Genomic DNA, 25,731 nt, shown 5'->3' on the forward strand with positions numbered 1-25,731 from the left:
TATGCAGACAGCTCTTGCCATTAAGATCAATACTTTGTATAAGAAAAAATCAAATATTATATAATGCAATAATTATATAACATTATAACATATGCTAGGAAAATATGTATGGGATGCTATGGCCAGGATGCTCAGTGAAAGTCCTACAGAAGAGATGACTTTGAGGTAAGACTTGAAGGATGAGTTAGCCTTTACCAAGAAACATATTTGTTCTATGGTCTTTATAAACATTCAGAATTTCTTATTAGTCATGGAGGAGTTGTATAAATCTTCACTCTTCAGCGTGGTAGCCACTAGCCACATGTGGTGAATGAGCATTTGAAATGTGGCTATCCCTATTTGAAATGTAAATTGAGATGTGCTCTAAGTCTAAAATGTACATGTGATGTTGAAGACTTGACTTTTTTAAGTAAAATATATTAATAATCTTTATTGATTACATGTTACAATTACAATAGTTTTTTTATACTGCATGAAATAAAATATATTATTAGCATTAAAAAAAAATTTCAGGACCATATGGCTTCACAGATGAATTCTACCAAATATTTAAAGAAGAATTCATACCAAAAATCTCAAAATCTTCTAAAAAACATAAGAGGTGGGAACATTTCTGAATTCATTTTAGGAGAACAGCATTACGCATACCAAAACTAGGTAAGGACACTACAAGGAAAGAAAACTACAGGACAACATCCCTGACAATCATAGATGCAAAAATCCTCAACAAAATATTAGTACACTGGCTTCAACAATACATTAAAAGGATCATACACTATAATCAAGTGGGCTTTATTTCAGGGATGCAAGCATTTTTCAACATCTGCAAATCAATCAATGTGATACACCACATTAACAAAATGAAGGATAAAAAATCTTATGATATCTCAATAGATGCACTAAAAGCTTTTGACAAAATTCAATATCCATTTATGATAAACTCTCCCAGAAAGCGAGCATAGAGGGAACATACCTCATCATAATAAAGGCCATATAGGACAAGTCCATAGCTAACATCATACTCAAAGGTAAAAAGCTGAAAACATTTCCTCTAGATCAGGAAAAAGAAAAGGATGTCCACTCTCAACCACTTTTATTCAACACAGTATTGAAAGTCCTAGCCACAGCCATCAGGCAAGAAAAAGAAATCCAAATTGGAAAGGAAAAAGTAAAACTGTCACTGTTTGCAGATGATATGACACTATACATAGAAAATCCTAAAGACACCACCAAAAAACTACTAGAGTTCATCAACGAATCTGGTAAAGTTGCAGGATACAAATTAATATACAAAAATCTATTGCAGGGACTTCCCTGGTGGTCCAGTGGTAAATAATCCACCTTACACTGCAGGGGACACGGGTTCGATCACTGGTCAGGGAACTAGGATCCCATATGCCATGGGGCAACCAATCCCGCACACCATAACTATTGAGCTCACACGCCTCAACTAGAGCCTGCATGCCACAAACTACAAAGCCCACGCACTTTGGACCCTGTACGCCACAACTAGAGAGAAGCCTGCGTGCTGTGACAAAAGATACTGCGTGCCACAACTAAGACCCGATGCAGCCAAAAAATAAATAAATAATCTTAAAAAACAAAATTGATTGCATTTCTATATGATAACAACAAACTATCAGAAAGAGAAGTTAAGGAAACAATCTCATTTACAGTCACCTCAAAAGGAATAAAATACCTAGGAATAAACTTATCTAAGGAGGTAAAATACCTATACTCAGAAAACTGTAAGACACTGATGACGGAAATTGTAGATGACACAAACAGATGGAAAGGTGTAACATATTCATGGATTGGAAGAATTCATATTGTTAAAATGACCATACTACAAGGCAATCTACAGATTCAGTGCAATCCCTATCAAAATACCAATGGCATTTTTCACAGAACTAGAACAAATCATTTAAAAATTTGTATGGAAACACAAAAGACCCTGAATAGCCAAAACATTCTTGAGAAAGAAAGAAAAAGGAAGGAAGGAAGGAAGGAAGGAAGGGAGGGAGGGAGGGAGGGAAGGAGGGAGGAAGGGAAAAAGAAAGGAAGAAATAAAGAATGAATCACACTCCCTGACTTAAGAGTATACTACAAAGCTACAGCAATCAAAACAGTATGGTATGGGCACAAAAACAGACCGATTGATGGAACAGAATAGAGAGCCCAGAAATAAACCCATGCATATATGGTCAATTCATCTATGACAAAGGAGGCAAGAATACACAATGGAGAAAAGACTTTCTCTTCAATAAGTTGTACTGGGAAAACTGAACAGCTACCTGTAAAAGAATGAAGTTAGAACATTCTCTAACACCATGTACCAAAATAAACTAAAAATGGACTAAAGTCCTAAATTTAAGACTGGAAAACATAAAACTCCTAGAAGAAAACAGAGCCAGAACACTCTTTGACATAAATCATAGCAGTATTTTTTTGGATCTGTCTCCTAAATCAAAGGAAATAAAAGCAAATATTAGTGTGCAAGTATTAGTGCAAATGCAAATATTAGTGTGCTTGATGTTGTCCCAGAGGTCTCTTAAACTATCTTCATTTCTTTTCATTCTTTTTTCTCTTTAGCATCAGTGATTTCAATTACTCTGTCTTTCAGCTCGCTGATCTGTTTCTCTGTATCGTTTAGTCTACTGTTAATTCCGTCTACTGTATTTTTCATTTCAATATTGTATTCTTCACGTCTGTTTGGTTGTTCTTTACATTTTCTCTTTGTTAAAAACTTCTAACTTCTCACTCTGTGCATTTTTCTCTAGTTATTTGATCATCTTTACAAACACTACCCTGAACTCGTTCTCAAGAAGATTGCCTATCATGATATTGCTCCATGCCCTCTTTTCAGCATATTTCCCCATATCTGTATCAAGATATTATTTAAATAAAGTTAATCCCATTGCTTTCCCCACTCTCCAAATCTCTTACTCTCTATCTGTATTTCTTCATTTCCTGCCAATTTCCCAAGGCATTTTTGGTTCTTCTCCCATTATCCTGAAAATCTTTAGACCTTTGAATTTGGTTCTGGGATAGTTTCTTCCTTGCCTCACATGCAGCCAACTGGAGAATCAAACTCAGCAGAGCTCTGAACTTCAGCTGCTGTTGATACCTCCAAAGCCTATCTTCAGGGGTTCAATAAGGAGCATTCTAATCTGCCCTCTGCTATTCATTATTCTAACTCTAGCCTTTCTGGGCCTGGAATCACTGTTCTTACTTTGATGGCATCAGAGATAACTTATTATAACATCCCTTTGAACCAGCAGGTGAGATACACTTGTAGTGGTCCTTTTCTTTCTTTATTTTTCCCCCCTGTTGTTATGTGTTCTTTTTTGACTGTCCCAGTTGAGCTTTTACATTTTTTTTACCTGCTTCTGAGGTTGACCCCCTTTCTTTTCTACCAAGAGGACAGACAGCACTGATGGGAAGAGCCTTGACATTTCTCTTCTAACATATTCATCCATATTTTTCTTGGGAGTGTCCATAATGGGAGATAGAATTCAAAGATTCTGGATCTTTCAAATGCATTTATTGTTCTAATAAATTTTGTCTGCCTTCATTAACTCAAGATGAATAATTTCACAAAGGAAATATCTTTCCACCAGTCCACCGCATATCCCAGGACTAAACTCAACCTTTATTTTCACACCAGCTTGCTTATGATGTTCCTTATCTTCCTTGTGTTCTCCCTTAAGATTCCTAACTCTATTATGTGTCATTCATGCCTTGCACCTACAATAATTGTGTCACCTTAAAGCTCACATGATCTCTGGCACTTTAAAGTGTATTTTTGTGCTTAGTCTTATCTCAAATAAGTTCAAATCTTATATAACCACTTGGTATAATTGGCTCAGTTTTCAAAGTATGAATAGTAAAATTCCACTTGTTTATTGCTGGTATATTGGAAAGCTATAACCTTTTAAATTAACCTTGTGTCTTAAAACTTTTCTATAATTGCTTATTAGTGCCAGGAGTCTTTTTGTCAGTTCTTTCTAATTTTCTACATAGACAATCATGCCATCTACAAACAAAGACAGTTTTAATTCTTCCTTCCCAATCTGTATACATTTTATTTCCTTTTCATGTCTTACTGCATTAGCTAGGATAGCCAGTAGAATGTTGAAAAAGAGTGGTGAGAGGGGATATCCTTGCAGTGTTTCTGATCTTTGTGGGAAAACTTCAAGCTTCCCACCATTAAGTACAATGTTAACTGTAAAGTTGTTGTAGATATTCTTTATCAAGTTGAAGAAGTTCCCTTCTACCCTAGTTCGCTGGGGTTTTTTTGCAATGAATCTGTGCTGTATTTTATCATATGCTTTTTCTATGTTTATTGGTATGATCATGTGATTTTTCTTTTTTAGCCTGTTGATATGACAGATTAATTGATTTTCAAATGCTGAAGCAGCCTTGCATACCTGGGATAAATCCCTCTTGGTTGTGCTGTATAATTCTTTTTATAAATTTTGTTAAAACTTTTTGCTCCTATGTCCATGAGAGACATTCGTCTATAAGTTTCATTTTTGTAATGTCTTTGTTTGGATTTGGTATTAAGGTAATGCTGGCCTCAAAAAATGACTTAGAAATTATTCCCTTTGCTTCTGTCCTCTGAAAGAGGTTGTAGAGTATTGGTATAATTTCTTTTTTAAATGTTTGGTAGAATTCACCAGCAAACACAATGGGGCCTGGCACTTTCTGTTCTGGAAGTTATTAATGACTGATTCAATTTCTTTAATAGATATAAAGATTGCCTATTTCTTCCTGTGTGAGATTTGGCAAATTGAATGTTTCAAGGAATTGGTCCATTTAATCTAGATTATCAAATTTGTGGGCAGAGTTGTTCATATTATTTATTTTTTATATTTTTTGCAGTTTTCTTTAATTGAAGTATAGTTGATTTACAATGTTGTGTTGGTGTCAGGTATACAGAAAAGTGATTCAGATATATATAGATATAGATATGGGTAGATAGATATATAGATATATATAGAGAGATAGATATCTGTGCTATACAGTAGGTCCTTGTTGGTTATCTATTTTATATCTAGTAGTGTGTATATGTTAATCCCAAATATCTAATTTTTCCCTCCCCCCTTTAATGTCCATAGGATCTGTAGCGATGACATCTCTTTTATTTCTGCTGTTGATAATTTGGGTCTTTTCTCTTTTTGCTTAGTTAGCCTGACCATAGGTTTATCAATTTTACTGATTATTTTTTTAAGCCAGCTTTTGGTTTTGCTAATTTTCCCTACTGTTTTCTTCTTTTCAATATTATTAACCTCTGCTTTCATTTTTATTATTTCTTTTCTTCTGCTTCCTTTAGGTATAAATTGCTTTTATTTAGTTTCCTAAACTAGACTTTTTTTGGCTGTGCCACGTGGCATGTGGGATCTTAGTTCCCTGACCAGGGATTGAACCCACGCCCCCTGCACTGAAAGTGCAGAGTCTTAACCACTGGACCACCAGGGAAGTCCCTAGATTATTGATTTTAGATTTTCTTCATGTCTAATATGGACATTTAATGCTATTAATTTCCTACTAAGCACTGTTTTTCCTGCATTCCACACATTCTGATAAGTTGTATTTTCATTTTTATTTAATTCAAAATTTTTATAATTTTTGAGGCTTCTTTGTTGACCCATGTGTTATTTAGATGTATGCTCTTTAATTTCCAAATATTTGGGAATTCTTTCAGATCTAGAATTTTATTGATCTAGTTTAATTCCATTGTGGTCCTAGAGCATACTTTGTATGATTTCTACTCTTTAACATTTTTAAAGGTGTATTTTATGTCCCAGATTGTAATCTACTTTCATGAATGTTCCATGTAGGCTTGAGAAGAATGTGTATTCAGCTGTTATTGTATATTCTATAAATGTTAATTACATCAAGTTGATTGATAGTGCTATTTCCATCAATTATACTTATTGATTTTCTGCCTGTTTGATCTATGCATTACCTACAGAGGAGTGTTGAAGTATTTCTCCTTACAGTTTTATCTGTTCTGCCTCATGTACTTTGAAGGTCTGTTGTTAGGTATACATACATTGATTGTTGGGTATTCTTGGAGAACTGACACCTTTACCTTAATGGGATGCATGTCTTTATCTTTAATAATTTTTTCTGAAGTCTGATTTTTCTGAAATTAATATAGTTTTGCTTTCATTTTTTATTAATGTTGGCATAGTATATCTTTCTTTATCCCTTTATTTTTAATCTATCTGTGTCTTTATATTTAAAGTGGGTTTTTTGTAAACAACATATAGTTGGGTTTGATTTTTTATTCACTTTGACGATCTCTGTCTTCTAATTGGCATATTTAGACTATTCATATTTAAAATGATTATCGATTAATTAATACCTTCATGGTTTATAACTGTTTCTATTCATTATGCTTGGGTTTTTTCTTTTGTTCATTTTCCTTCACCTTTTTCTGCTTTATGTGGTTCAGGTGAACATTTTGTGATTCCATCTATCTCATCTTTTAGCAAATTATATTTCTAAAAAATAATTTAGTAGAGATTATTCCAAACCTTGCAATATTTACTTTTAACTAATCAAATTTTGCCTTCAACTAACAAGGGAGGCTGGGAAAGAAAGGGTCTGGCTTCCACCTTAGTGATGTTCATAGGTGGGAAATTCCTCAAATATTGGAAAGATGTTCTAAACTGCTGAGCAGGTAGAATGACAAATGTCTACTACATATTTTCTTAACAATATTTTCTCATATATCCCACCTCTTTGCTTAGTGCCTAAAACAGTGAATTTCTTTCTAGTTTATCTTCAAGTCATTAGGTCATCTACATATATTTTGTTGCTGTTTAGTCTTATAATTGAGTTCTTTTTCAAAAATATCATAGTATCATGTTTTTAATTCCCAAGAATTCTCTTATTCTAATAATTTCATGTTTTGGATGCAGTAATCATTCAAATCTATTTGAAGGTATGAATTGTAAATTTTTAGAAGGTTAACTTTTTCTCTATTTTTGTGTGTTCATTATGGGGTCTCTCTTTCTAGCTATTTGTTTTCCTCAAAATGCCTGGCAAATTATTTTTTCATATCCATATTTATAAATGAAGGACTTGGTTCACCAGTTTAGGTGTCATGGAGTTCCTTGGTCATTTTCAAGTTTTCTTTCCTATTGAGAACTTGCTCTCCCCCTACACCCGCAAAAAAGAAGCATTAACTTCCATAAATGTGATGGGGAAAAGCTTAAAAGCTTAAAAATGCTTCTTGTCAGGGACTAAAGGGCATCTTTTCTAAAGGGCCCATAGGTAAAAGGTAGAGAGACAACCTACTAACCTTCCTGAAATGGTGAAATAAGGAAAGGATCACTATGGTTTAATTAATTTCAACCTGAAGATACATATCCTTCGCTGTTTTCTTCATGTCCATTCATGTCCATTTGAGGGTCAGATTTTACATTTTTATCTTACTCCAGCCCAGGAGGTCATGGTGGATTTTCATTTTCCATGAGTCAGAACTTTCACGTTATTTAACTCTTCTAACTGGATTTAGCTGTAGGCTAGAGAACTTTCAAGTTGGGACTGTCCCAACTATTGCACTAAATTACTGTTATACCATGCCCATAGCTACATTAAAAAGTAATTACCTTTTTGAGCAGTAAATTTAAGTTATGGAAAATCTAAAAGCATAAACAGACATATATTCTGACTGCAGAGAGTTTTTTGGTGTACTATGAAGTTTAAAACTTCATGCATTATTTCTTCTCTACTTTTTCCTGCCAGCTGCTGACCTTCAAAACAACATATTATTGAAATGACTCATGAGAATCAGTGTGAAATAGAATGTGTTACTGCTGGAGGTTTTTTCCTCCTTAGACTGCTTAGTACTGTTTGGCAGTATTGTATAAAGGAATAACAAAGTTATAAAAACTGAGATTAGAAATTAATTCTGTCAGCACACCTTAAAAGAACTATAATTTTGTTAGGAATGTGTAACAAAAGAGTCAATGTTAACTATTCATTTAACAATAACATTTATTATGCAGAAGAAATAATGCTTACTAGCAATAGAAGATGAAATCTCTTCTAAGGTCTAACCTGGCAAATATAGAGCTTTGTAGGCTCCATTATAATTTGGCTAACCCACATCTCTCAAATTTCTCTACAGAGTACATGAAATTATATGCCCATAGATTATTTAAGTATTATAACATTAGCATTTCTCTTTATTTAATATTTGGGACTCATCCTATAAAAGTGCCAGAGGAGTAAGAGACAGAAGTTGGCTCTAAATGTGGAATTGACCTTGGGAGGCATTTTCAAAATCTGGGAAAAATTAAGCGTATTTTTATTTGTTATGAAAAAATAAGCAAAAGTTGAAAGTGAGGTGAAAAGTTGGGTACCATGCACCATGTCATACTGTGCTGACAGTTACACAAGGATTATCTAGGGAACTGGTTCCCAAACTTCAGGGTGCATCAGAATCATCCAAAGGACTTATTAAATTACAGATTGTTGTGCCCCACCCAGAGTTTCTGATTCTCTAGATTTGGCATGGGGGGCTGAGAAATTTCATTTCTAATAAGTTCCCACGTGATGCAGATGCTCCTGATCCAGGGACTACAATTACAGAATTGCTAACATAGAAGAAGGTGCTTACTTAGACCTGCTGTACACTATCAATTAAAGTTTTCAGTCATTAATTTATAGACTGTTAATTAAGCAAGGAGACCATCAGACTGAGGTGGCTCTAATGCATTGATAGTCTGTGTAAGAAACCAAAACCTAAGCCTGTAAATGCTTTGTACTTAGAAAATTGAATCCTAAGGACAACCAATCATGAACAGCCAACTAGGCTTTAAGATATAGTCAGTCAAATAATTTCCTTTCTTGGCTCCTGTCAGCTGAGCACTTCTAACCACTTCCTGTTTCACACTGCCCAATTTGAATTGATCTTTGCTCAAATAAACTTAAAAAAATTTAATATGCCTCAGTTTATCTTTTAGCAAGACTTTAGTTGAATAAAGATGGAAATAATTTCTATACAGTGAAAAAGATAACATGAAATATTATTGTAAAATTATATACATTAATAGATATGAATAAATGAATTTTGGTGCTCTTCTGGACTTTATTATATAATTTTAATCAAGTTTTGTACACAAACCATCAAGATAACATCTTTTAAATTAAAAATTACATATTTTGTGAAACATTAAACTACTTTTTAATATCTTATGTTATTTCAACAGACTTCCTTTCCTTGCCTCAGATTTATGTGCTTTTACATTTTCTTAAGCTTTATCAAGTTTTGCTACAACAGCTTTCTTTTGATTTCCCTTTGCATTGAATACCTTTTTCCATCCCCTCACTTTCAGTCTGTGTGTGTCTTTAGATCTGAAATGAGTCTCTTGTAGGCAGTATATATACTGGTCTTAGTTTTGTATCCATTCAGCCACTCTGTGTCTTTTGGTTGGAGCATTTAGTCCATTTAATTATCAATATGTATATTCTTATTGCCATTTTGTAAATTATTTTGGGTTTGTTTTTTGTAGGTTCTTTTTTTTCCTTTCTTCTTCTTTTGTTCTCTTGTGATTTGATGACTATCTTTAGTGTTATGTTTGGATTCCTTTTTCTTTTTTGTGTGTATACCTATTATAGATTTTTGGTTTGTGGTTACCATGAGGTTTTTTTTTTTACAGCAGTCTCTATATATATATGATTGCTTTAAGTTGCTGATCTCTTAACTTCAAATGCATTTTTAAAATCCTGCATTTGTAGCCTCCTCCCCTCATGATTACTGTTTTTGATATAATTAGTTTACGTCTAATTGTTTTGTGTATCCCTTAACTGTTTACTGACTTGTTTTATATGATGATTATCATTAATCAGAATTAATTTCCTCCTTGTTATCACTTAAGTAGCTTGTAAAGAGTCCTTTTTATGTTAACGTGGAAATATACAACATGGTTCTTCATAAAAATTTGGTGGCATCTATATTAGGTAATAGGGGCTTCCCTGGTGGCACAGTGGTTAAGAATCCGCCTGCCAATGCAGGGGACTCGGGTTCGAGCCCTGGTCCGGGAAGATCCCACATGCCATGGAGCCACTAACTGAGTGCACCACAACTGCTGAGCCTGTGCTCCGGAGCCCGCGTACCACAACTATTGAGCCCAAAGTGTTGCAACTACTGAAGCCTTGCTCCTAGAGCCCATGTTCCGCCACGGCAGAGGCCACTGCAATGAAAGGCCTGAACACCGCAATGGAGAGTAGCTCCCACTCGCCACAACTAGAGAAAGCCCGCGCGCAGCAACGAGGACCCAGTGCAGCCAAAAATAAATAAATAAATATATTAGGTAATAAAAAAATACATATTTTTGCACATAGAAATAGTAACAGAACATGGAAGCTAGGAGTTTAGGTGTGCTTCCAAGAATTAAGTAAATAGCTGGGGGATCCATAGCTACCAATTCAATTCCCAATTTATCACTAATTTCCTCTGAGAACTCCAAATTTATCACTAATTTCCTGTGAGTCCTGGGAAATCCCTAACCTTTTTAGTTCTTTTGTATCACTGTTGGCAATACAATGCCAAGTACTGTAATATTTGCAGCTATATGATATATTAATTTAGAGAAGATATAGGTAACATTTATAAATTGGATGGTCTAATGCAAAAAAAAAGTAGTATCAAAAAATGTCTTCAAGGGGCTTCCCTGGTGGCGCAGTGGTTGAGAGTCCGCCTGCCGATGCAGGGGACACGGGTTCGTGCCCTGGTCCGGGAAGATCCCACATGCCGCAGAGCGGCTGAGCCCGTGAGCCATGGCCGCTGATCCTGCGTGTCTGGAGCCTGTGCTCCGCAACGGGAGAGGCCTCAACAGTGAGAGGCCCGCGTACCGCAAAAAAAAAAAAAAAAAGTCTTCAAAACCACCATGAGATATTATTTCACACTTGTTAAAATGACCAGCAAAAAAAAAAAAAAAAGCCAAAAACAGAAAATAATAAGCATTGGCAAGGATGTGCAGAAATTGGAAATCTGGTACCCTGTTGGTGAAATGCAAAATGGTGTATATGCAATGGAAAACAGTACTTTAATCCTCAAAATATTAAAAATGCAATTAGCAAACCCACTTCTGGGTATATATGCAAAAGAATTGAAAGCAGAATTTTGAAGAGATATTTGCACACCCATGTTTATAGTAGCATTATTGACTGTAACCAAGAGTTGGAATCAGTCCAAAAGTATGTGGTACATACATACTTTGGAATATGATTCAGCCTTAAAAAGGAAGGAAATCATGTCACATGCTACAACATAGATGAATCTTGAGGACATTATGCTAAGTGAAATAAGCCTGTCACAAAAAGTCAGACACTGTATTATAACACTTATATGAGTTACCTAAAGTAGCCAAATTTTTATTGAACAGTAGAATAGTTGTTGCCAGGGGCTGGGGTGGAGGGAGAAATAGGGAATTGTTATTTAATGGGTATAGAGTTCCAGTTTTGCAGCATGAAAAAGTTGTGAAGATATGTTGAACAGCAATATAAGTATACACATTGTTGTACAACTAAAAAAGAGTTAATATGGTAATTTTTGTTATTTACCACAATTAAAGATAGAAAAAAATATATAAATCTTTCTGAATAGGACTAACTTTATGGCCTTAAAAGAAGGCAGCTACAGGAGTAGTATTGTATTGCCAACAGTGATACAAAAGAACTAAAAAGGTTAGGGATTTCCCAGGACTCACAGTAGTAGTAAAGGATTCTCTTTTCTCTAACCTCTCTTTATGCTTTAAATGCCACCCTTAGAGCATAATTCCTTGTGGTTATGAGCATATTCCTTATCGTGAGTAAATATCTAACATAATGATCTATAATATATAACATAATGACCTTATTCGATAGAAGAAGGGAGGAAAAGTAAGAAGGGGTCCTTGGCGAAGGGAGAGTCAAAGCCTGGTGAAGACTAATTGTTTACCAAAAAGTTCACCTATTTAACTCCACAGCAGACCTGCAGAAAAACTTTCCCTTCCTATTTCCTGTTGCCCTGGGGAAAGTTGCTGTTACCATAGTAAAGGGATTCTATGTGTGTAACCTATGCATTCCTTTCTAGGGGCAGACAAAAGAAACATTGTGAGGGAATTACTTTCACAGCTCTTCTGTTCTAGTCAATTAGCATGCTCAGTTTTAAGCAGTATTTTTCCTGTTTTTGAAATTAAATCTGATATTGATTGTTTCTTCTCATTTCCACATCTTCCTTTAGTTTGGTTGAACAACAATACATTATGATCATTACAAAGGGACCAGAAGTGTCAATTCATTTTAAAGTCCATCAACACAGACCACACACCTCTCAGCCTTGTGCTGTGGAACTTACTTCTGGAAAAACTCTACTCTTCATTTTGTGATTTCTACATATATTAATCCCCCCCTAAAAAAAATGGTCACCATGGAAACCGGGGAGTATGTAACTTGGTAACTTTAACAGAAGTGCTTAGTTGCTATTGCCAAAGCTGGAATAACAAACATGCATTTACCAGGGGAATACAGAACTTTCTATCATAAAGTTGGCTACATTTTTTGCCAGGTGCTCCATAACTCTTCTACAAGTGTATTCCCAATATAGGAACAATATTTTCTGTATTAATGACATAGGAAAATGTTTGTTATTTTGACATAGCAGTATGGTGGTTAGTGAAAAAAAATAAATTAAAACTTGATTTATATTACCTTATGTGTCTACATCTTTCCCTTCTCTTCAGCCTAAAGTTTCAAAAGGGCATCCTGGAGGGTTTTGTAGGTTTCAGTTTCTTTTATTTTTAGTTAAGCCCTGAACTGATTTATTACACAAAATTTGGAGAGCAGAGTAAAATGTTATGAAGGTGAAAAAACCCATAAACTCGTTCTCCTGACTCAATTTTAAGTAAGTAATTGATTTATGTTCTTCCAGTATTTTTTTCTTAAGTATTTTTTAACATAGCTGAGGTTACTGAAGGCTTTAATTGCAATATATTTTATCACCTAGAGCTTGTACTATTGGATATTCAAATTGACAGTAATCCATTCAGCTGTTTCCTATTTTTTTAGGCTTGATAATAGAAAAGCATTTGACTGCTGGTCACAGGGGATGGAGAAGGGGGAATAATCAACCTGTAAAATTTCCTTTTCTATTCAGAATATTAAATGCTTTAAGCTCTTCTTCCTCTAAAAAATACTCCACAAAAATATCCTTTTCCCAAAATTGTTCTGTTGTTGTTCTTGTTTTTCCCCAAGTATTTCTTCTGATTGGTGCCAACTTTAGTATGAAAATGTCTTTCATATTCTTGTGACAACATAAACAGCATAAACTGTAGCCCAGAATTCACACACGTAATCTGAATATACTAATTTAAGGCTGAAAAAATACTCTCTGTAAATCCTTGACCCTCAGGATGACACCTCAAAACACGGTCGGGAATCTAGAAGTCACATGTAGGGGCAGGTAGATAAAGAGGTTTCCACAAATAAGTTCTGAAGCTGGAGGGATGCTCAACAATTACCTTAGATGATACTGAAAGTATCCTCAAACAACCCTGTTTCCTGTAGTTTCTTTACACACACAAAACGATAAAAATAATACTCTTTGAAAGGCTCAGAAGCCATCCCAGTACTTTCCTATGTGTCATGAAGAATAGGAGGCTTTAACAGTCTTGAAAGTCCCAGGCATAGTGAATTTGCTATTAGCAAAATATTTGAACTTATGAGGACCAGAGGCTGCAGAAAAAAAGAAAGGGGATTTATCCATAAGTTGAAACTACAAAGGCTATATATATTTCTGTTCTCAGCTACCAAACTCTTACTATGTAAACATTGCTAAGAAGCCCTCTTTAATCTAGATGCCTTATAAAATGGATAAGATGTCAAAATACTCTTCTAAAACAAAGAATTCTAAAGTTCAGTAAAACTTAAAAATTCAGCAGTTTTGGCCTGCACCCTGCAGGCCAACAAGGCCTGTACTTGCCCAGCTTCAAGTCCAAAGAAACAGCCCAGAGTCAGTGACAGAGACATCACTGGCTTAATGGACAGGGAGATCTTATATGTCTGCAGCAAGGTCCTGGAGTGACAGCCCACGGTGTGTGGCCAATGGCAGGCAGGACATGGGGTAGATGTAGGTTATTAGTTATAGGTTCATCAGTTATGAAAATCAGCACAGGGAAACAAGCAAAGGGGCACACCCTTTACCTCCCATTTGATAAGCATAGTGGAGAGTTCTGATCTAAAGCTAGACACAATGGGACTTCCCTGGCAGTCCAGTGGTTAAGCCTCTGTGCTTCCACTACAGGGGACGCAGGTTCGATCCCTGGTTGGGGAATCTCGCATGCTGCGCAGTGAGGCCATAAATAAAATAAAATAAAATAAAGCTAGAAATCAGTAGCTGGGGCCCAGGGCAGGTATGTAGGTATGGTATAGGTGAGGCAGGCACTGGTCAAGCAGGGGATGTACAGAGAGCAAGAAAACAGCCATCTTGAGTGGCCTGACCATATACTCCACCCCTACATACCCTGCCCAATCCTTATAATCTTGGTCTGCCGCTCTTCTATGACATCCCTGGGGTCAGGCACGTAGGGGGCACTGAAACAAGACACCACACATGCAATACAGACACCAGCAGCCAAAGTATCAAGAGTAAGATACTGGGCTTCCCTGGTGGCGCATTGGTTGGGGGTCCGCCTGCTGATGCGGGGGGCGTGGGTTTCTGCCCCGGTCTGGGAGGATCCCGCATGCCACGGAGCGGCTGGGCCCGTGAGCCGTGGCCGCTGGGCCTGCACATCCAGGGCCTGTGCTCCGCGGTGGGAGAGGCCACAGCAGTGAGAGGCCCGCGTACCACACAAAAAAAAAAAGATACTTAGTATGCTAAAACCAGTCATTCGCCAGGATGTGGGCAAATTTTGGAGCCAAGCGCTTACTGGATCGATGGAGAGGAAGTTAATGGCAGCAGTGTTATAAGGAAGGTAAGGTCATCCCTGGTTTTCACAAACCCACAGCCAATATAATACTCAACAGTGAAAAGGAGAGGCCACAACAGTGAGAGGCCCACGTATCGCAAAAAAAAATAAAAAATAAAAAAGATAATAATAATAAAATAAAATATTTAGGAATAAACCTGACCAAGGAGGTGAAAGACATATGTTGAGAACTATAAGACTTTAATAAAGAAAACTGAAGATGATTTAAAGAAATGGAAAGATATCCCATGTTTTTTAATTGGAAGAATTAATATTGCTAAAATGGCCATACTACCCAAAGCAATCTACAGATTTAATGCTATTCCTTTAAACTACTCATGACATTTTTCACAGAACTGGAACAAATAATCCTAAAATTTATATGGAACCATAAAAGACCCAGAATTGCCAAAGAAATCTTGAGGAAAAAGAACAAAGCTGGAGGCATAACCCTCCCAGACTTCAGACAATAGCACAAAGCTACAGTAAACAAAACAGCATGGTATTGACACAAAAACAGACATATGGATCAATGGAACAGCATAGAGAACACAGAAATAAACCCACACACCTATGGTCAATTAATCTTTGACAAAGCATGCAAGAATAAACAATGGGGAAAAGACAGTCTCTTCAGCAAGTGATATTGGGAAATTTGAACAGTCACATGAAAATCAATGAAGTTAGAACACACCCTCATATCATATACAAAAATAAACTGAAAATAGCTTAAAGACTTAAAAACAAGACATGACACCATAAAACTCCTAGAAGAGAACATAGGCAAAACATCCTCTGACATAAATTGTACCAATGTCTTCTTAGGTCAGGTCAGTCTCCCAAGGCAACAGAAATAAAAGCAAAAATAAACAAATGGAACCTAATCAAACTTATAAGCTTTTGCACAGCAAAGGAAACCATAAACAAAATGAAAAGACAACCTATGTACTGGGAGAAAATATTTGCAAATAATGTGACAGACAAGGGATTAATTTCCAAAATATACAAACAGCTGATATAACTCAATAACAAGAAAACAAACAACCCGATCGAAAAATGGGCAGAATACCTAAATTCTTCTCTAAAGAAGACATACAGATGGCCAAAAGGCACATGAAAATAAGCTCAGCATCGCTAATTATTAGAGAAATGCAAATCAAAACTACAATGAGGTAACACCTCACACTGGTCAGAATGGCCATCACTGAGAAGTCTACAAATAACAAACAATGGAGAGGGTGTGGAGAAAAAGGAACCCCCCTACACTGTTGGTAGGAATGTAAATTGGTGCAGCCACTAAGGAGAACAGTATGAAGGTTCCTCACAAAACTAAAAGGAGTTGCCATATGAACCAGCAATCCCACTCCTGGGCATATATCCGGACAAAATTATAATTTGAAATTATACATGCACTCCTATGTTCATAGCAGCACTATTTACAATAGCCAGGACACAGAAACAACCTAAATGTCCATCGACAGTTGAATGGATAAAGATGTGGTATATATATACACACACACACACACACACACACACACAATGGAATACTACTCAGCCATAAAAAAGAATGAAATAATTCCATTTGCAGCAACACAGATGGACCTAGAGATTATCATACTAAGTGAAGTAAATCAGAAAGAGAAAGACAAATACTGTATGATATCACTTCTATGTGAAATCTAAAATATGACACAGATGAACCTGTCCATGAAACAGAAACAGACTCACAGATATAGAGAACAGACTTGTGGTTGCCAAAGGGGAGGGGATCCGGGGAGGGAAGTATTGGGAGTTTGGGATTAGCAGATGCAAACTGTTATAGCTAGAATGGATAAACAACAAGGTCCTATTGTATAGCATAATGAACTATATTCAATATCCTGTAAAAAACTATAATGGAAAAGAATATGAAAAAGAATGTACATATGTATAATTGAATCACTTTGCTCTGCAGCAGAAATTAGCACAACATTGTAAGTTAACTATGCTTCAAAACAATAAATTTTTAAAAATATATAGCCACTAAAAGTTACAAACTTTCGGTTCTAAGACTAGTAAGTTCTGGTATCCAGTGTACAGCACAGTGATTATAGTTAATAATACCGTATTATATACCTAAAGTTGCTAAGAGAGTAGATCTTAAATGTACACACCACAAAAAGAAATTGGTAATTATGTGACATGATGGGGGTGTTAGCTATGGCGGTAATCATTTTCAATATATAAATGCATCAAATAAACACGTTCACCTTAAATGTATACAATATTATATATCAATTATATCTCAGTAAAGCTGGAAAAACAACAGCAACAACAACAAAACCCTTAATCTCTGGCAAAAAGCAACAAGCAAGTAACTGTGAATTGTTTGTCATACCAGCAGGAAAACTTAGGCTTTATTCTTCCTCTCCTAAGAAGGCAAAAGTAGGTAAACTTAGACCCGCCCAGCAATTAATGTTACAGTATTTTACCCTATTTGAAATGACTATCCAGATAATCAATGAATTCTCTTCATTTAACTTAGTTGAGCTGCAAGTTACCAAACTCTGGAGAGACTGTTTTACATAGACATTCCCAAAACATAATTGGTTCTAAACAGTTTTTTTTTTTTTTTTTTTTTGTGGCTTCTCCCATTGCGGAGCACAGGCTCCGGACGCGCAGGCTCGGCGGCCATGGCTCACGGGCCCAGCGGCTCCGCGGCCTGTGGGATCTTCCCGGACCGGGGCATGAACCCGCGTCCCCCTCATCGGCAGGCGGACTCCCAACCACTGTGCACCAGGGAAGCCCTCAACAGTTTTAAAAGGCCTCCTTTTTTTTCCCTTCACTCTTAAGGATCACATATGGTTAAAGTTCCTGAGAGCCCAAGTAGATCATTTACATCTCAAAAGCACAAGCACAGAAATACCAATTCCTTCTAGAAAGCTAACTTCCTCTAATGGCGTATGCAAAAACCAGTTTTAGAATGTCAAAAGATTCCCATCTTGGCCAGTTTCAGGGATTTTTTTTCCAGTTTCTAAATAAGCCAATTCAGTTGAAAGAAATAACAGTAATAAACAATAATACATATCAATGTCATTCACTCACATTCACATGCCTCACTTTCAGAGGAACAGGAATCAGCTTTCAAGTTAACCTTCACCTCACTTGGTAGCTCAGCCTCTGTGGCCTTTCTTAATACAAAAAGCGACTGCCGGCCCACAGCTGCGGCCACCGCCTTATTGTCTCTAACTTCTTTTTTCCCCACCAGAATGGCAGCTAATATCTCCGCAACAGCCTTGGGGGTGTCTGTGAGTTCTCAGTACTCTCTCGGTGGCCCCCATTCATCAAGGACAGTCACCAGAGGGCCCCACATACGAGTGGGCGGCCACCCCGGGATCACAGCTGCAACTTTCGGGCACCACGTGCTAGTGGACAGCCCCTGAAACCTCCCATCCCCCATCCTTATTTCCGGACATCTCAGTGTTCGCGGGGAGTTTCCTGGGTCACCTGACTGCTCTGCCAATTCTTGGGCTGCACTGCGCAGGCCTACAACGCCTTGCCGAGCCTCAGGACCAAAGAATAAGCCCAGAGGCAGGGACAGAAACAGAGTGACAGAGACATCAATGATTTACCGGACAAGGGGATCTCACATGTCTGAAGCAAGGTCCTGGAGCAACACCCCACCGTGTGAGGCAGGAGAACGCGGTGCCAGTCTTCGCTCCCAGAGGCAGGGGGAGGATACCCATCACAGGGGTAATTGACATCAGGTGGGCTCATAGGTTACCAGGGAAACAAGCAGAGGGGTACACCCCAAACCTTCCCTCTGAGAAGCATAGTGGAGAGTTCTAATTAAAGCTAGAAGTCAGTAGCTGGGGCGGGGGGGGGGGGGCAAGTTCGTAGGAAGGTCAGTCATGTGAATAGGGTGTAGGTGAAGCAGGCACTTGGTCGAGCAGGGGATGTACAGAGAGCCAGAGAACAGCTATCTTGGGAGTTCCCTGGAGGTCCAGTGTAATGGTTGCACTGTGTGGCCCTGGGTTCAATCCCTGGTCTGGGAACTGAGATCCTGCAAGCCCCCAGGTGTGGCCAAAAAACAAACAGCCATCTTGAGTGGCTTCACTATACAAGCAGCTACAACATATTTTTTTTTTTTTTTTTTTTTTTTTTGCGGTACGCGGGCCTCTCACTGCTGTAGCCTCTCCCATTGCGGAGCACAGGCTCCGGACGCGCAGGCTCAGTGGCCATGGCTCACGAGCCCAGCCGCTCCGCGGCATGTGGGATATTCCCGGACTGGGGCACGAACCCGTGTCCCCTGCATCAGCAAGCGGACTCTCAACCACTGTGCCACCAGGGAAGCCCAACATTTTTTAAATGGTACTTTACCGCTGATATAAATCTTATGAATGCCTAGACACAATTAGGATTTATGTATATTATCGATTAGAAACATTTCCCTCTTCATTGAGAATTATTTTTTTATAAAATTGTGGGTTACTTTTTTCACTAACATAGATGTAATATTAGTTTTTATTAAGAAAATTTTCTATAAAGTAGATAGCCTAAAATTTTCTAATGTTTTACTTATGAACTCCCCAAGTTTTTAAAAAAACATTTTATCCATTTTTGTATGGTATACAATAAAAAAGTAAATTTAATAATTTATATATATTTTTTATTTTGCACATCAACAAAGAACACAATACAATATTCATTTAAAGTAATAATTTTAATATTTAAAAATATTTAAAATTTTAATATTTGGTCATTTTTAAAATATATAAGCATAAATTTATACTCTTTCCTATTGGAAAGAGTAAAACACAAAGGTGCTTAATTTCCTTTAATTAATTAAAGACAAAGCCTACTATGCCAAAAATTATATTTAAAATGAAATAGGCTTTATTTGGGACTGAATATATGTTTTGAAATATATTAAAGTATAATTAAACGTTATACATCAAAAAAAGCAAAAATGACTGCAGTTTTAACATAGTCTTCAAAAACAAAATTGATTTGTTAATTTTTTTTTTTAATTGAAAAAGCCAAAGCAGTGTTTTCAGGCTATTTCTGAAGATCTTTCCAAAATAAAATAATTGCCTTGGGGGTATAGTAGTTTATAGTAATTTTACAACACATGGCTTACACATTATGTTTTCTCATTTTAACATAAGTTTTTGAAGTCCTTCTCTTGAAGAACTATTTGAGTGCTATAGCTCCTGGATTTGGTTAAGAATAGTTTTGTATTATAACCACTGAGGAAGCAGAACTGCCTGCTTCATAGGATAACTAAATTGATGAGATTGACTTATGACAGTGACTAACAGTATCAAAATTGAAAAGAGTAAACTTTTCCATTATGGTATAATAGATAAGAATTTTATTAATATATTTCCTTGGATTAGATTACATCATGGACAACGAAGGCATCAACAAATCTCTTGACTCTCAATTTATTGTGCACAATCTCATAATATTTTATATGAATAACATTTACTCTGTACAAAATTATCTTTTCATTTGATAATTCTCATGAATTCCTTATATAGTAATGAGCTAGTTCAGGAATATAAAGTATATCAAAGTAACCTAAAATATTTCTGGCATCTCTCTTTTTATAAGATAAATGTGTAAATCACTGTGATTTTCCAGGGGCTCTTTGAGAAATCTCAAATATAATTTTAATTTTGAAAGACATCTAATGCTCATTTTGGCAACTCATAAACTAAAATTGGAATGATATAGAGAAGATTAGCATGGCCCCTGCACAAGTATGACATGGAAATTTGTAAAGTGTTCCATATTTTTTCAGCAAATGGTGCCAGGAAAACTGAATATTCACATGCAAAAGAATGAAGCTGAATTCTTACCTTACACCATATACAAAAGATTAACTTAAAGTGAATCAAAGACCTAAACATAAGAGCTAATACTGGACTTCCCTGGTGGCGCAGTGGTTGAGAATCCACCTGCCAGTGCAGGTGGGGACACAGGTTCAATCCCTGGTCCAGGAAGATCCCTGGATCCAGGATGCCATAGAGCAACTAAGCTCGTGCGCCACAACTACGGAAGCCCACGCACCACAACTACTGAAGCCTGTGCGCCTAGAGCCCGTGCTCCGCAACAAAAGAAGCCACCACAATGAGACGCCCACACACCGCAATGAACAGTAGCCCCCGCTCGCCGCAACTAGAGAAAGCCCACGTGCAGCAACGAAGGCCCTACGCAGCCAAAAAAAAAAAAAAATTTGGGAGAAAACATATGGGAAAAGCTTCATGAGTTTGAATTTGGCAATGATTTCTTGGATATAACACCAAAAGCACAGGCAAAAGAAGAAAAAATGGATAAATTGGACTACATCAAAATTTAAAACATTTGTGTATTCAAATAACACTATCAAAAGAGTGAAAGGGAAACCCATGGAATAGGAGAAAATATTTGCAAATCATATATCTAATTAGGGGGTAACATCTAGAATATATAAAGAACTCCTACTATTTAACAACAAAAGAAATAAACAACTAGATTTAAACATGGACAAAGGAATTGAATAGACAATTCTCCAAAGAAGATATACAAATAGCCAATAAGCAAATGAAAAAAATATTGAAATCACTAATCATCAGAGAAATGCAAATCAAAACCACAATGACATATCATTTCATAACCATTGGGATAGCTATTATCAAAAACCAGAATATAAGTGTCGACAAGCATGTGGAGAAACTATAACCCTTGGCATTGCTGGTGTGAATATAAAATGGTGTGGCCACTATGGAAATTGGTATAACAGTTCCTAGAAAAAAATTAAACATAAAATTACCATTTAATCCAGCAATTCCATTTCTGGGTATATACCCCACAGACTTAAAAGCAGGATCTCAGAGAGATATTTGTACACCCATGTTCGTAGCAGTATTATTCACAATAGCCAAAAGGTGAAAGCAATCCAAGTGTCCAATGAAGGATGAGTGAATAAACAAAATGTATTATATACGTACATTGGAATATTACTGAACCTTAAAAAGGAAGAAAATTCTGACACATGACACAACACAGTGAAACTTGAAGATATTCTAAGTGAGATAAACCAGTCACAGTAGGACAACTACTATATGATTCCATTAACTACTTATGGCAGTCAAATTCACAGAGACAGAAAGTAGAATGATGGTTGCCAGGGGCTGGAGGGAAGGAGGAATGGGGGGATATTGTTTAATGGGTATGGAGTTTCAGTTGGGGAAGATGAAAAAGTTCTGGCAATGGATGGTGGTGATGGGTGCACAATATTGTGGAGTAACTTTTTGTACTTGATGCCATAGAACTGTACAGTTAAAAATGGTTACGATGGTAAACTTTATATTACATGTATTTTACCACAATAAAAAAAAAATGAAAAAGACATCCTAAAAATTTTATTTTGGTTTTCCCTGGTGGCGCAGTGGCTGAGAGTCTGCCTGCCGATGCAGGGGACACGGGTTCGTGCCCCGGTCTGGGAAGATCCCACATGCCGTGGACCGGCTGGGCCCCGTGAGCCATGGCCGCTGAGCCTGCGCGTCTGGAGCGGGTGCTCCACAATGGGAGAGGCCGCAGCAGTGAGAGACCCGCGTCCCGCAGAAAAAAAAAAAAAAAAACACTTCTAAAGAAGCTTACTTCAGAAGCAAATCTACATTATCAAGGTGAAATCTTGGACAATTCCAACTGGATTCATAATTTTGGTTTAAAACAAAGTTTCTTCACTTTGGCTTTGTTGACATTTTAGGCCACATAACAAGAATTTAAAAGATTAAACTCTTTGAAAAGACATCTCTCATTACATTTTCATTTAAACACACTTCATTATTTTTTTAATCCTAAAAAAACTTGTGGAAACAAAGATAATTTACTGGATCCATGGAAATGATGTAGGAAATCTTAAACATTTAAATCATGAAAAATTAAACTCATACTAACTAAAATATTTTGCTAAACATTTTTACATGTTGATAAAATTAGTAAGACATTATGTTGATTTAAAAGCTACAGTTAAATTACTCTAATTTGTCCAAAGAATTGTCTGTCTAAGAAGAATACCTCCCTGATTTTTCACATATAAATAAGTCTCTGTAATAATATCAAGAATTTTACCGAGGTATGCAGGTTTACACCAAGGTAATATAGCCCATGGGTGGCAGAGCCAGAGTCTGAACTCAGGGATTCTGGAACCATAGATTGTGCTCTTAACTATTATGCTATTTTGTTGTATTTGAAATAAAGATTTTTTTTTAAACTTCCAGAAAAATAAAAAAGAATTTAAAGACTGTGAAATTTGGCCAAAAATTCTCAGTGTTGAGTTTTTCTTTCTAGTTGGGAGCCACATCCATTACTTAAAATCACAGCTAACTTTTCTGCTGAGTTTCACTCTTGGTGAGGAAAGTCATACAAAGCAGCACAAACAATCTAATATTTCCCCTTTTTTTAATTTTGGAAACTTTATATCTACACTAGATATTCTAGAATTTACACATCATTACAGAGCAATGTTCATGAACAAATTAACTTCTAAAATTCCAAAGAGAAGGGAAAAAGAAAGGGAAAGAAGAAACAAGAGGAAGCCAGCTTAAGATGGATAAAAAATTATCAATAAAAGGCTAATTATCTAAGCTCTGCAAGCAAGGGAAAGGGGTCAGATGAAAGAAACCCTATTTTTACAGATATACACACAAGAGAAAAAAGCACTACACTTTATTTAAACAATAACTAGGGCCTTTAACCATTCCATCAAAACTTATGATTAAAAAGCTGGTACTCAGTAATCACCAAAGTAGGAAAACTTGAGGGGTGGATCTCTTAAGTTCAAAAGTAACCTCTTTCACATGTAGCTGTCCAGTTTTCCCCAAACCACGTAGAGACTGTCTTTTATCCATCATATATTCTTGCCTCCTTTGTCATAGACGAATTGACCATATGTGTGTGGGTTTATTTCTGGAATCTCTATTCCATTCCATTGATCTATGTGTCTGTTTTTGTGTCAATACCAGGCTGTTTTGATTAGTGTGGCTTTGTAGTGTATTCTGAAGTCAGGGAGATTGATACCTCTGGCTTTGTTCTTTTTCTTCAAGATTGCTTTGGTTATTTGAGGTCTTTTGTGGTTGCATTATTTGTTCTAGTATTTGTGGTAGTATTATTTGTTCTAGTTCTGTGAAAAATATCATGGGTATTGACATTTCACTTACATGTGGAATCTAAAAACTAAAACAAACAAATGAATATAATAAAACAGAAACAGACTCAGAGATACTGAGAACAAACTAGTGGATACCAGTGGGGAAAGGGGTTGGGGGGAGAGGCAAGATAGAGGAAGGTAATTAAGAGGTAGAAACTACTAGGTATAAAATAAATAAGATACAAGGATGTAATAAATAAGATACAAGGATGTACATGGGGAATATAGCCAATATTTTATAACTGTAAATGGAGTATAAACTATAAAATTATCAAATCACTATGTTGTACATTTGAAACTAATATAATATTGTAAAACAATTGTAATTCAATTTTTTTAAAAGTAACCTCTTGTTTGGACACACAAATCAGAGAATCTCCTCCCAAGGTTTTCTTCCCATTTGCATCTTGTTCAAGTCAGAAATTCCCTGAAATGGCCACAGTAATTCTAAAACCTCCTTGGTGAAATAGGCTGATGAGAGAAATATTCACACGAATGAAAGCATGAAGGCAGCACATGTGGGCCCCAGAGTGTCAAAGAAGACCTCATGAGAACTGCAACACTTGGTGAGAATCTGGCCAATCACCAAGTCTCACAGGCTTCAGACTTCCAGCTCCAAGCAAAAGAAACAAAATTAAGTGACTATCAAAGAAACACAAGCAAGACGAAGGAACAGTTTTATTAGCTTTGGATAGGTGGCCCAAGGCAAAATTGGTCCTTTAAGGATGTGGGTCTGATGAGGCATTTTGAACTTGTCAGTACTCAGGGATGGATTGAGAAACAAACTATTAAACCTATGCTAATCCTTTCCCCTCTGACTTTTCTCTTATAGCCTCACAGCAAAAAGTGACAAGAACAGAAAAAGAACCCAAACATTGTGTTATAAATAACAAGCTAGGTTTCCCTCCAAATGTGAGTTTTCAAATCTGACCAGATAGACAAAGATTCCCAGGAGGAATCCTCTCATTCCCAGGACACAAAATAAACTCAGTTTTAGTGAGCTTCACATAAATCTGTTGGGCCTGAGCACCAATGCAGGACCTATTTGACCACTGCAGTGGGAGAGGTCCCTGAACATGAGGTTCAAGAAGCCTCAAGGGTCCATGTGGCTTCAGAGCTGAGGGCCTTGGGCTGTGTCAGCCAGCGGGTCTCAATCAGATCTTCTTGTGTCTTCAGGGTTGTCAGTGTCAATTCCACAAAAGAACATCAGAGAAACCTACTGATCAAGCAAAGCTAAGTTTATTAGAGTTACTGTCACAAGGGGGAGCACCCCCATGATAGTCTTCGTAGTATATCAGAAGGGAGATTTCAAGAAGTAGTATTTGTAGGGTTTAAGGAGCTGGGCGTACAAGGTTTAGAGCGTCTTTCATGGCAGTTCATTATTGTGACAGTTTGGACACAATACTTTAGGATTGTGGAGGCAGCAAGGTGTTTTGATGAGTAAACTGCTGAAGGATTAAGAAGCTGTTTGCCCAAGCCAGCTAGCAAGTATTGTCTCAATAGGAGAACTGTTTATCCAAATGAGCAAAGTATTTACCTGGACAAAATTGGCTTGTAGAAGTTCCCTGAACAAATACTTAAATT

The 25,731-nt window shown here is 36.7% G+C and overlaps 1 non-coding gene across 1 annotated transcript; it reads left to right on the plus strand.

Moving 5' to 3' along the window:
• The first annotated feature begins 20,643 nt into the window (after positions 1 to 20,643).
• On the plus strand, positions 20,644 to 20,750 carry LOC115801756 (U6 spliceosomal RNA). The gene has a single exon (XR_004022094.1). It is a non-coding gene; the product is annotated as a U6 spliceosomal RNA (small nuclear RNA).
• Positions 20,751 to 25,731: the final 4,981 nt, after the last annotated feature.

Source organism: Delphinapterus leucas, chromosome 9, assembly GCF_059928025.1.
Source record: "Delphinapterus leucas isolate spDelLeu-1000000601 "Yukka" chromosome 9, BTC_Dleu_Yukka2, whole genome shotgun sequence".
Lineage (NCBI taxonomy): Eukaryota > Metazoa > Chordata > Mammalia > Artiodactyla > Monodontidae > Delphinapterus > Delphinapterus leucas.